The sequence below is a fragment of the Lissotriton vulgaris genome, chromosome 5 (assembly GCF_964263255.1).
Source record: "Lissotriton vulgaris chromosome 5, aLisVul1.2, whole genome shotgun sequence".
NCBI lineage: Eukaryota > Metazoa > Chordata > Amphibia > Caudata > Salamandridae > Lissotriton > Lissotriton vulgaris.
In genome coordinates, this window is record NC_141693.1 from 1,375,928,032 (window position 1) to 1,375,940,853 (window position 12,822).

A 12,822-nucleotide genomic window follows, 5' to 3' on the forward strand; every position below is an offset into this window, starting at 1 on the left:
CAACTAGGATCAGTGTGAGTGACTGTTGCCGCAGTTTGCGTGCCACCAGCGGAATCAGTGGTGCTGGGGGAAAGCGTACGCAAATCTGCCTGACCAGTTCATCCATATCACATTGCCTTGTGACAACGGATGAGGGAACCTGGCGGCAAAGTACTGGCATTTTGAGTTTTCGTTTGTGGCAAACAGGTCTATCTCTGGGTGCCCACACTGCCTGAAGAATGGTTGGAGAACTTGGGAGTAAATCTCCCATTCGTGAAGTTTCTGGCTGTGCCTGCTGAGCAGGTCTGCAATCTGATTGTCTTTCCCTGGGAGGTGTTCTGCTAGGAGAAAGATATCTTCTGGAATTTCCCTCTTCCATATGCTCTGTGCTAAGTGGGACAGCTGTGGAGAGTGTGCTCCTCCCTGTTTCTGGATATAGTACATTGCTGTCATGTTGTCCGTTCTGATCAACACAGTCTTGCTGTACAAGTATTTTTGGAATGCTTTCAGGGCTAGGAATATCGCTAGCAACTCTAGTTGGTTGATATGCAGTTTCTTTTCTTTGATTGTCCAGAGCCCTTGTACTTTGTAATGAAGGAGCTGGGCTCTCCAGCCTGTCAGTGATGCGTCCGCTGTTAGTACTAGTTGTGGAACCGGCTCTTGGAATGGTCGCCCCTTGGAAAGGTTTTGTGGGTTCCACCACTGTAGAGAGTTGTGAGTGCGACTGTCTACCAACACTAGGGGCCCGATGTAGGTAAGTAAATTTTACCACTTCTTAAATACCGAATGATACCGAATCGGTATTTAAGAAGTGGTAAAATAGAGGGGGGGGATGTAGGTAATACAGAATCGGTATTTACCGATTCTGTAAGTACCGATTAGGTAATGCCCATTGATTCCTTTTTTTTTCATTCCCAAGGTTTATTATTTGTATAGAGAACAAAGTCAGACAACAATGCTAAGACCTTGAGGCTAAAGGACAAATAAGTCAAATTAAGTGTGCATTTTATATGACAGTCATCATTTTAAATACATCATTTTGGAAATATACTGATGGGATCAAGCATGGCCCATACGATAGCCTAACCAATATTAATTGCAAAAGTTACCAACTTCAAACCGTTTAGTTAGCTTGCATCCCACCCAAAAAAACTGCTTCACAAAGTTATGTTAGAGCAAGAATAATCCTTTGATTTTCTCTTTTTTGAGACAAAAAAACCCTATGGTAGAAACATAGGTTATTAGAAACAAACATGTAACAGAAGGATTTTGAAGATCAGCAACTTGCAAAAAGTCACACCTCGCTTGAAGCAAACAGGCGAACACTGAAAGGAGTGTGGCTGGTCCACGCCTAAATGTGGTGTAGACAAGCTTTAAAATTGCTTTCTATTTATCCAGGACATTTAGTGTCAAGCAAGCTATAGGAGGAAAAAGCACGGCAAACAGGCTGGTTAGGAATGTGCTGCAATATAACTTTTCAGCTAAAAAATAACCCCATCTCCATCTGGAAGGTGTAAAAGGCACGAGAAAATGACTAAGGTCGAAAGACATAGGAGGGGTAGGGAAACTCAAACAGGCAAGTTGTCAGTCCTGTGAGCAGGGAAAGAGATGCTACTCCTGCGGTAATCCAGATGAATGGGTTTAGTGTCAAAATTAAATTGTCCTAAAGGTTTACGGCGCAGTCCCTTTTCTAGAATAAACAGTCTGCATGTAAATGCAAATGTCCCATCATGGAGCTGTTCAGATCTTTCCCTCGCCCGAAGTCCAAGCTAGTCTGAACTGGAAGCCTAACTGTCATGCCACAGCGTAAGGGCGAGCTGATCAACATTTTTACAGAATGTACAAAAAGCAATGATTCTGCGGTTTTATTCGGGGGCACTACAGTATGTTGCACGGTTCTCCCAGGCCAGCTGCCCCTTCAGATTGGCGTTTCCTTCCGGTCTTTGTTTGGCGAGGGCCTGACTGGTTCTTTGGCACCCTTTGGCTGCTCCTTCGCGGCCCTCGTGTCGGGGACAGAGTCTCTTTGCTGCAGGGCCAGGACGCCGCGCTTGGCGGGCTCTTCGTCTTCCTGCAGCTGCTCGGACTTCGCGCGCTGCCTCTGTAACAGTCGGAGCTGGACTCGCAGCTCAATGATCGCCTCGCGCTCCTCGTGCACTGCTTGGTTCAGGTGGTTGTTCTTGATCTCTAAATCTTCATTCTGTCTTTGTAAATCCTTCAAAATGATCTGCAGTTCCTCCTCATCTTCACTTTCACTCTCACTCTCGGAAGAATACTCTTCTGTTTCACTACAGCCATGTTGCTGGAGACTTTGAATTTCTGCAATTTCTGCTCGAAGACGATCAATTTCCTCCTTTTCTGTGGCAATCTGTCTTCTGAGAAATTGCTCCATATTCACCAGTTCTTCCTGTTCCGTTAAAATCTCATTCTCCTGAGCGAGAAGAATATTAATAACTTCCTCTTCATTTTCATTCATTTCTTCTTTGGAGACATCCTCCTTTGAAAGGCTGGCAATCTCCTGAGCAATCTTTGACTCACATTCCTGTCTTTTAGCTTCCCGTAACTTTCTTTTCAGTGCAGTTAAAATTCTATGCACTTCCCAGAGCCTTTCTTCTTTCGATAAGTCCTTTATGCCCGCCTGAAGGTCACGATGTAAACAGTTCAAAAGAAACTCCTGTCGCCTAATTTCCTCCTTGATGTTTTCTTGTGTTTCAGGCAGTGCTGGCATGGTTGCCATATTAGACCAACGGAGGGGTTTTATCACTTGCTTAAGCTTTATGCCTCCAAATAGGTCTTGCACGTGTGTAAAAAACACATACAAGACACGGTTACTAATCTGCACTGTGGGACTCAGCACAATAGAAATATTCTGGATGTTCATTTTGGTTTCCAGTTCTTTTGTGATTACGTGGTCCATGTGCACAATGAGCCAGGACACAGGATAGTAATTGCACTCAGGTAAGTCCTTCAGTAGGCGTTGGCACTCCTGAACCCTCTCGCTGTCTGTGCTTTTCCCACAAGCCTCCTCGAAGCGCGGCATCAGCTCTTTGGTTAGCACGTTCTCTGGCAGCTCCCGCAAGTACTGCTTCAGCAAACTCGGCACCGTGTTGGGTTCATAGTCATCGAGGTTTGGGGACTCATCTAGATCATAGCTTGCTTTCAACTCATCCTCCTTAGATTTTATACCTGAAACTCTGTAAATGCCTTCACATTTCATTCCATGTTTCTCCACATAATCTATACATTCACAAAACACAGCAGGTAGGCGAATTCCATCGTATATCATGGTCCTTTCAGCTGCTTCAATAAGAGGGATTCCAAACACTGGCCTTACACTTGGGACCTCCACTGGAAGTACCTCGGGCTCAGGTGTTGGCTTCTTCTTTTTCTTCTTCTCCTTCCACTGTTTTACAACATCAGCTGCAGTCAAGTCCTTTGATTTCTTCTCTTTGTGTTTTTCTTCTTTGTGTTTCTCTTCCTTATGATTCTCTTCTTTGGGTTTCTCTTTAACTTTAAATTCCTTTTCTTTTTTTTTCAAAAAACTGGGCTTTTTAAAAACATGGATGCCTTTGGATCTTTTCATCTTAGATGGACTCTTGGCTTCATCACCTGAGCTGTCTTCTTGAAAAGCGGCATAACCTTCCGTTCTTTTTTCCTTTTTCTTAAACTTCCCTTTCTTTTTTCCATGCTCTTTCTCATCATCAGACACAATATCGGAGGGCTCGTGCAGAATTTCATGAGGTGGCAAAGGCTCTCCAGCGCGGTACAATCCAGGTAACTTGGTAGGGCTGATTTCTTCAGAGCTTGGGGTGCGAGCAAGCCCCCCACTGTGCTCCGCCCTTCGATGCTCGCTAGGGCTACTGGTGGGAGGCAGGAAGCACTCCGTCATTATGTCTGATGCACAACAGATTATACTGTGCCTCTGCTACCTATTCATTATACCCAGGCACCACGGGCTCCTTCTCTCTACCACCTCCAAAACTTCCCTCTTGAGCTCAGTCGCCGGTAATGCCCATTGATTCCAATGGGCATTGAAGCCCATAGGAATCAATGTGCATTACCGAATCGGTATTTACCGATTCGGTAAATACCGATTAGGTAATGCCCATTGATTCCAATGGGCATTGAAGCCCATAGGAATCAATGTGCATTACCGAATCGGTATTTACCGATTCAGTAAATACCGATTTCAGCAAGGGTGCAGGGGGTGTCACTGACACCTTCAACACCCCAAATACAGGCATGTGTGCCATGTGGCACACAGACATGCCCTAAGGGCATGTCTCTGTGTCACATTGCGCAGATGTGCATGCACACCTGAATTCGGTATTTTACCACCCAATAGGATTGGGTGGTAAAATACAGATTCTTAAGGGCCTGTGGCACTCTTAGGGGTGCCACCTACATGTGGAATTACCGAATCGGTAAAATATAGGCCCCCTACATCTGAAAACCCATTTACCGGTCGGTAACGGCCGAATTCTTCCGTTACCGGCCGGTAAATGGACACCTACATCGGGCCTTAGGTCTTTTAGTGGTCCTTGAGCTTGGTTCCACTGCCGTGCTAGGCATTCTTGCAATGGACGCATGTGAAGTCTGGCATGGGGGACAAGGAATATGCAGGAGGCCATCATGCCCATGAACTGCATGAAGACTCTAGCTGGAAGAGAGTGTTGTGGAATAAATTCGCAAATGAGCATCTGCATGGTGGCTATCCTCGCTGAGTTTGGGTATGCCTTTGCCACTGAGGCATCTATAGTCGCTCCCAGATATTGTTGTATGTGGGATGGTTGTAGATGCGATTTTGGGTAGTTTATGGAAAACCCTAGGCTGTGTAGTAGCTGAAGTGTTTGAGATGTGTCTGTTGCACACTGTTTGTACGATTTTGCTTGTATCAGCCAATCATCTAGGTACGGGAACACATGGATGTGTTGCCTCCAGAGATGTGCAGCTACTGTTGCTAAGCATTTTGTAAACACTCTTGGAGCCGTGGTCATCCCGAAGGGGAGAACCTTGAATTGGTAGTGTTGACCTTCTATTGTTATCCTGAGATATTTTCTGTGAGCTGGATGGATGGGTATGTGAAAATACGCATCCTTGAGGTCCAATGTTGCTAGGAAGTCTCCTTGCTGGAGTAACAGGAGCACGTGCTGTGGTGTGAGCATATGGAAGTGCTCCGACAGTATGTATTGATTTAGGAGTCTGAGGTGCAACATTGGTCTGAGGGAACCGTCCTTCTTGGGAATAAGGAAGTATAGTGAGTATACTCCTGTCCCTTGGTGTTGGAAAGGGACTGGCTCTATAGCCCCCTTTTCCAGCATGCATTTTACCTCTTGTTGTAGCAGGGTGATGTGTTCTTTGGACATAGGACGGTGTCTGGGTGGTACGTTGGGTGGAGTAGAAGTGAGTTCTATGCAATAACCATACTGGATAATTTGTCTCACCCACCGGTCTGTGGTAATTGCATTCCAGGCAGGTAGGAATTGTTGGAGCCTGCCTCCGACCGGTGTTAGGTGGTCTGGAGGTAGCGTGATGAAGTCACTGTTTTGTGGCAGTGGAGGCTCTGGTGTTATTGCCTCCACGTCCTCTCCCCTTGTTATTGTTGCCCCTATAACCTCCTCTGTTGGAGGTCTTGTTAAAGAAACCTTGGGTGTTGCCTCTGTATGTAGATGAGGTCTGTGAAGTATTGCCTCGTGTAGCTGCTCTGTATGAGGAGCGTCGAAAGGAACCTCTGTGTTGCTGAACCTGCAATGCACCCATTAATTTTGCAGTTTCTGTGTATTTCTTCATTTTGTCTAGAATGTTGTCAACTGCAGGGCCAAAAAGGAAGTCTTGATTGACTGGTTGGTTAAGAATGTTGGACTGCACCTCGTTCTTAAAGCCCGAAATACGCAGCCATGCATGTCGCCGTAGTAAAACGCTAGTGTTAATAGACCTGGCTCTAGTGTCGGCTGCGTCAAGCGCACATTTGATGGAGGCGTTTGTAATAAATTTTCCCTCCTGTATGAGGTCATTAGCTTGGGCTTTAAAAGGCTCAGGCAGATGTTGCATTAAGCTTTCAAGCTGGTCATAGTGTGCTCTGTCGTAACGAGCTAGAAGAGCTTGTGTATTCGCAATTCTCCATGAATTGGAGGCTCGTGAAGCTACTCTTTTACCCGAGGCCTCTAGTATTTTGGACTCTTTATCAGGAGGAGGAGCCTCCCCTGTTGTCGGAGTTGGCCCTTTTGCATGCATTAGCCACTACCAGTGAGTCTAATGGTAACTGACCTCTGATATAGGTAGGGTCTGTAGGGGCTGCTCTATATTTCTTTTCAATCCTGGGATTGAGTACTTGTGCCCTGGCTGTATCTTTAAATATATCAGCCGTGTGTATTAATACCCCCTTTAGCATAGGAAGTGTTCTGACGTTTTTTTCCGAAGGGAAAGTGTCAAATGAGAAGTCTTCTTCTATAGGGTCATTGTGCATGTCAACGTTGTGGTACTGCGCTGCCCTGTCTATTAGTTGGTTGAAGACCACGGTGTTGTCAGTAGGTGACGGCTTTGTTGGGTATGAGGTGACGTCAGGGATGGGATGCGTGTCATATGGGTCAGTTGGTTCCCCCCATGGTTCATTTTGGGGGTTAGGATCCTCTGGATAGTCATAATCATGGTGAGTATCTTCCCCTGTGCCGCCCTGATTGTCCCATAGTGAGAAGGAGAGTAAGCAGCTAAAGGCGTAGTAGGCATAGTGGGATAGAAAGGAATGAAGGGTCTAGAGGGAGAAGTCCCAAAGTTCTTCTTTAGAGGAATGGGGGAATGAGAGTCAGTGTCCAGTGGTCTCTTCTTCCTGTGTAGGATTGTGACTTTACCAGTCTCAGGATTAATATATATTTTAGCCTGGTCGTTTGATGGATCTGGATGAAAGAGTTCTTCTTCCACTCTCCGTAGCTGTGTCTTCGATTTCTTTGGCTTTGTCTGTTTTGGATCGACTATTGCCTCTGGGTCGATACCCCCTTTTGTGTTGACGACTTTTGGTGGCTTATTGGTTTTTCCATTTGGTCGGGTCGACAAGTGATTTCGGATCGACCGGGTTTTTCGGTTCGACGCGCTTTTTGTGCTCGACTGTTTTTTTCAGTTGACTGTCCGTTGTCGAGTCGATGGCTTTTTTGGGATCGACCAGTCATTATGGAGCAATTGTCTTTGGTTCGATAGCCTTCTCCGGCTGGATCACAAGCTTCGATACGGCACTCTTTTTGTGGGCGACCTCCTTTGGTTCGGCGACCTTCGGCAAAGCGGGCTTTTTTGGCTCGGCAGCCTTCTTCGGGTCAGCACCATTCGGCGGCCTTCTTTGGCTCGACTGTCTTTTTAGGTTTGTCGCCTTTTGGCTCGACAGCCTTCTTTGGTTCGGCGCTCTTTGGGTCGACTGCCTTCTTTGGGTCGACGCTTCTAGACTGTACGGCCTTTTTGGGTTCGACGCCCTTCGGGTCTACGACCTTTTTGGGTTCTGGAACCTTATTTGGGATCACGTTACTTGGCCCTGGGGTCTCTGAAGGCTTAGGTTTCGGTGCAGAGCTGGCGAATGTTTCTTCGGATCTTGGCTAATGCCTTTTGGCGATGCCTTTACCGGAGCCTTCGGTAACAGGGTAATCAGTGTCGGTGGCAGTGTACTCACGATTTGCCCCGGTGGGATCTCGTCGTCTGAGTCCGATTAGTCCTCGACGGTGACGATCTCTAGGTCCGAATCTTCAGCTTCTGGAAGTTCTTGGTCATCATCGAAGATGTTGTCTGGTTCCGGTTCCTGTCGCTGCATCTCTTGGCCAGCGGTTTTCTTCTAACGGAATTGGGCACAGGCTGGGCAGGTTTCTTCCTTATGGTCTGGTGATAGGCACTCGTTGCATACTGAGTGTGTCAGTATGCGGGAACTTGGAGTGGCATTATGGGCACCTTTTAAACGGGCTCCTTTCCATCGGCAGCAGGCCGACGTGGCGTCGAAAAGGCCCAATGGCCCGCGTCGACGACCGGTTCGAGATGGAAAGTTCGATCGAGTCAATGAGTACCGAGCGAAAACAATACCGTCGAAGTCGAAGACCTTTTGGCCTTTAGAAAAGTTTTGTTTCGATTCCGAAGTTGGAGTATAGGAATAACATCCGAACCCAATGGCGGAAAAAAACAATCTGAGGATGGAGAAGATGCCCATGCGCACTGTAGTCCAGGGGAGGAGTCCCCTATCTCGTGATACTTTGAAGACTCTTCCAGGACAACAAGGTGCAATCATCCGGACCCAACACTAGGCGGCAATCTATGCACAGATATGAATTCAGCAGCCCACATGCGTCGAACATTTTCTTTGCCACAGCATCTCTGCGCGCCGGGGGGGAGAGGGGGCATTGGGGGTGCGGTACCACGTGACCACCTTGATGTCGTCTGCAGGCGTGACGTCAGCGAGGTCATATATTCCCCACCCCGGCGCACTGACGTGTTTTCTTCGGACAACTTTTCAACGCCACAACATGGAGCCATTACAAACAAAACTGTAGAAAGTATGAGAACAGTGTGCAAAAAAGCAGTAAAAATTGAAAAGAGAACAAAGGGAGAGGAACAGCAGCATTTGGAACAGTGCTAGGCACTAAGGTATTGAAAGCCATAGCAGGGAAAGAACAGAGCACTGCTCTGAGGAGCAACCTTGCAAGCTACGGCGACCTCCTTCCTGGAGATAGAAAAACATGTGAGGAACATCATAGCAGACGAAGAAAGTCTGCAATCACAACCCACAACAGCGAAGAGCAACACGTCTGGAACAGATGAGTAACGGTAACTACCCTGCGCCCACCCCAACAAGAGAGGCACATTCTCTGTAAAGAACCAAGGAATGCGGCACAACCAAGAGACGCCAACTCATAGGACTGCAGAGGAGTGAAAAGGTCAAGCAATGTACAAGGGCATGAGTAGGCCCACACTGGAAGACCATGGTGCAGGGACGCTGAAGTACCCATGGACCACCCGACCAATCACCAGAGGGGAAGGAGTGAATCAAACAAACAGAACAATCATCCTACAAGGGAGGAAGGGAAAGAGGGCACTCGCAGAAGACAAAAGCACCTGGAGGCAGGCGAGTGCAGAAGACTAAGCCGAAGCTACTCGCAGAACGGGGAGGAAGGGCAAGTCGTGAAGGAATATGCGTCTAGAATCGTCTACTAGCCGCAGATTCCTTAACGTAGAATAGATACCCTAACCATACCCAGAAGGGAGGAGGGCCTGAGAGAGAGCCTTCCAGTAGGGAAAAATACAGAATCCCAGTAGGAAAAAATAGAGAACCCCTGTAGGGGATGTGCAATGGGGATAAGAAGGCGGGCCAGCCTCATCAAGCAGAAGGAAGCAAGGATGAGGCGAGGGGAGGTCAGGATGCCACTAGTCCATCCAAGGAACCAGGGACCTCCACCAGAAAGCCCCAGAGGGACAGACAACAGCAGAGGAGTACCGAGGAAGAAAAGAGTCACCCCAAATTCTAAGGAGAAGAGGTAGAATGGGGCAAGGTCCTCCACAGGAGAACACACAAGTGAACGTAACAGCTGAACCGGCCTCTGCCTCGACTCAGCGGGCAAGGGGGGAACGGCGCCACAGTCAAGAAAGGCAGGCGAGAGAGAAAGACGTAGTCTCACAGGGCTCCAGCAAAACAAGGGCAAGGGCACAATGGCCAACACCAGGACTCCTATCTGTGGACCAGAAGAGCAGGCGTGCACCGCCGGCAGCAGGCCAGAACCAAGAAGCTGAGCACCCAAATCAAGCCTACCGCAAGACAAAGGCAAGGGCCAAGGGAAATCCAGAACAAACCCAATAGGGAGGCTGTTCCAGACCAACCCGACCCAAAAAAAGAAGTCAGCCAGAAGAGAGGAGGAGAATTACGTAGGACGGACAAGGCTGTCCACCAGAACACAGGAAAGACCAGGAAATACAATCCCCCTGGACACCAGACAGAGGACCAGACCAAAATGCTAGACAAAAAGGGCGAAAACACCACAGCACAACGTCACAGCTGGCATGCCAAGGCCGGACCAGCGATGCAGTCGATACAGAAAGGGACAGAACCTGGAGCAGCGGAAACTACGCCGAGACAAAATTCAGAGAAACCGCACCAGCGGCATACAGGAACGCCAGGAAAGGCGAGGAGCCCTCAAGGGGAGTCCACACCCACCCAGCATAGGTCAGAGCTATACAATAGGTACCAGTACCCCACAATGAGTAAGACACTTCACAAAGAAAATATGGGAACCACTCTTAGGGAAAAATCCAGCATCAGAGAACAAGACAAAGACCTGTGATTAGAACCACAGATGGCTTATTATTCAGCCAAAAAATACACAATTTGCCAAAGGGGCTGAACCAGCAGCCAACAGAAGAGGGGGGCCAACCTAGGGACCCCGAAGGCACGTCAAACCACACAGAACAAACCAACGGTCACTCAAAACACCAGATTCCAGGAAGAAGGTGGGATAACGCCTACCATCAAGTCCCGGAGGAGCAACAAGCCAGCTTACGGAGGGGGGGGGGGGAGGGCGAAGACCCGCAACGAGATGCTGGATGGCGGAGTCCGCATGAGTGTTAAACAAAAGAACCCCATCAAAGGGCAGGTCGACCAGACGCTCCGTAATATTCTCAGGAAAAACACCATCTCGCAACCAAGCATGGCAACGGAGAGCCACAGAACTGGCCATAGCACGGCTGAGAGCATCCGCAACATCCAAGGCCACACGGAGAATAAACGGGGCCAACTCCCGACCAGCCAACACGTGGTGCCGTAGATCAGCACTGGCATCTTTGTTGGAGACGGGAGACAGAAGGGACAGAAGGGACTAGACAGAAGGGACAGAAGGGACTCCACAGAATGGAGGTAGCCCTTGCCAACACACAAAGTGTGTTGAGTGCTCGCAAAGCAGCAGTGGAGCAAGCAAAGATGTTACGCCCCCATGAATCCAACCACCAGGCCTCTCGTGATGGAGGAACCAACACCACATACAAGGACAGAAGAGGGCCCAGAGTAGAAGGGTGGAGGGTAAGGCAGACTGGGTCATGCGGAGCAGGACTCTGGCGATGAAGGAGAAGCTGAGGCACCGGATCACCCGTGGCAAAACAACCCCAAGCCCCACTGAAAAGAGTTGTGGAGCGAAGCTTCGAAAGGAAGGAGTGGGGAACTTGAAGGCCAACCGGGAAGGTGGAGAAGCTGCTGGAGCCACCAACCCCGAGCTGCGGAAGAGAGGGTTGAGGCTGCGTGGACTGCGAGGAGCCCTCCCTGAAAGATGCCGGTGAAAAAGCAACAATGCGGTGTCCCGTCTCCGGAGAAGAAGAAACCAGGAGACAACCCTCCGGAGAAGAAGGAACCTCCGGAGACGAGTCAAGGACTTGACGCCGCCATAGGTGCCGGCTCGACGTCGATGAGCGCCGGAGTGGACAGTGGCGGCTCCGAGTCGCCACCACCATGTGCTCCCTGGGAGAATGGGGCAAGGTTGGAGCCGGTCCGGCTAAAAAGCAGCACCAAAAAGGCGCCGGCTCGGCCTCACACGAGGCAGCCACTCGCGTAGAGGACTGAGAGGAACTCGAGAAAGCACCCCCGGCCTCCACCCGCAGCACCGTCAGGGCCGGGGAGGAAAGCCTTCGGGCGCCAGCTCAGCTTCCGGCGAGGCAGCTGCTCGCACAGAGGACCGAGGGGGACTCTTGGACAAGCTCTGAGTCCCGGCGATCTCCTGTGACGCTACAGGGAGCCCCGTAGGTATTTGTGGCGAGGCAGGGGCGCAGTGGGTCGAGGAGGGGAGCCCCACAGGACCGCACCTTGACGCCACCACCCTTCTATAACCTGAAGCCGAACCAGTCGGTGCCGGGACTGAAGCCGCTGGCGACTCCGCGGAAGGCCCCAAGCGAGGCAAGGGACTTGCAGGAGTCACAGGAGGTGGAGGAGGGGGCAAAGAAGCCTGCATAGCAGCAGCATAGGATGTCATTTGGGCCCTAGTCGCCCCGACGCCAGTAAACAGCGGGTAGGGTGGCAAAAGGCGAGGGTGCACGTCCCGATGGGAACCCGCGCCCTCCGCCGACCGAGGACAGGGCCTCGGAGACAAGCTGCAGGATCTACCAGCCGGCGAGTGACGCCCTTGGGGCCATGGTGAAGGGCGATATCGCAGTTGCAATCGGTGGCTCATGGCTTCCGAGGTAGGGGACGGACGTTGGGACGCCACTGACCTGGAAAAGCATCGAAGCAGATTGTCAATCAAGGGAAACACGTTTCTTCCCACCCCTAAATCACTAGAAGCACAGCTCGACCAGCGCTCCAGGAGAAGCTCTGTCGCACAGGCATTGGCATCCACCTTGCCTCACCATCTATTGCCAGCCCCTCCTGCCTCCCGTCCTCACACTTAGCACCCGGCTGGGTCCAATGAGAGTATTCTATTCATTCTTTTCACTTACCGGTGCCCATCAATACTTGCAACTGGCTGCGCATATTAATCCATACTCGTTCAGAGGTCCCTACACTATTGGGTCCTGAAGAGACCAGTACCCACAGAGGGGTCGAAACGCCGTCGAATTAAAAGAGAAACGAATCACAACATCAGCACTGTCTATTGTACACAGTGTCTAGATACATTGTTATTTATGAATGGTCGCTTCTAGTATAAACGAAACCAAGTTGTAAATATCACTGTTGTCACAAATTTGCCCTTTGTTTTTGGTTCCGATGCACACTGGGGACACTAAGCACTATTTGTTGTATATATGAGAAAACTTTATGAAGAATTGATAAAAAATTGCAAATACTCAATCATATTGTATTCGCTTTCCTCTTTGCCTGACATGCATATGATCCATTTTTTATGCCATTGC

General features: G+C 49.4%; 1 protein-coding gene and 1 pseudogene across 2 annotated transcripts in view; both read right to left on the bottom strand.

Moving 5' to 3' along the window:
• LRIG2 (leucine rich repeats and immunoglobulin like domains 2) overlaps window positions 1–12,822 on the bottom strand; it is a 384,256-nt gene that overhangs the window by 69,184 nt on the left and 302,250 nt on the right. The gene's annotated exons all lie outside the window — the stretch shown is intronic.
• On the bottom strand, window positions 893–3,967 carry LOC147712623 (ralA-binding protein 1-A pseudogene; annotated as a pseudogene). The gene has a single exon (XR_015296010.1). The product of XR_015296010.1 is annotated as a ralA-binding protein 1-A pseudogene (transcript).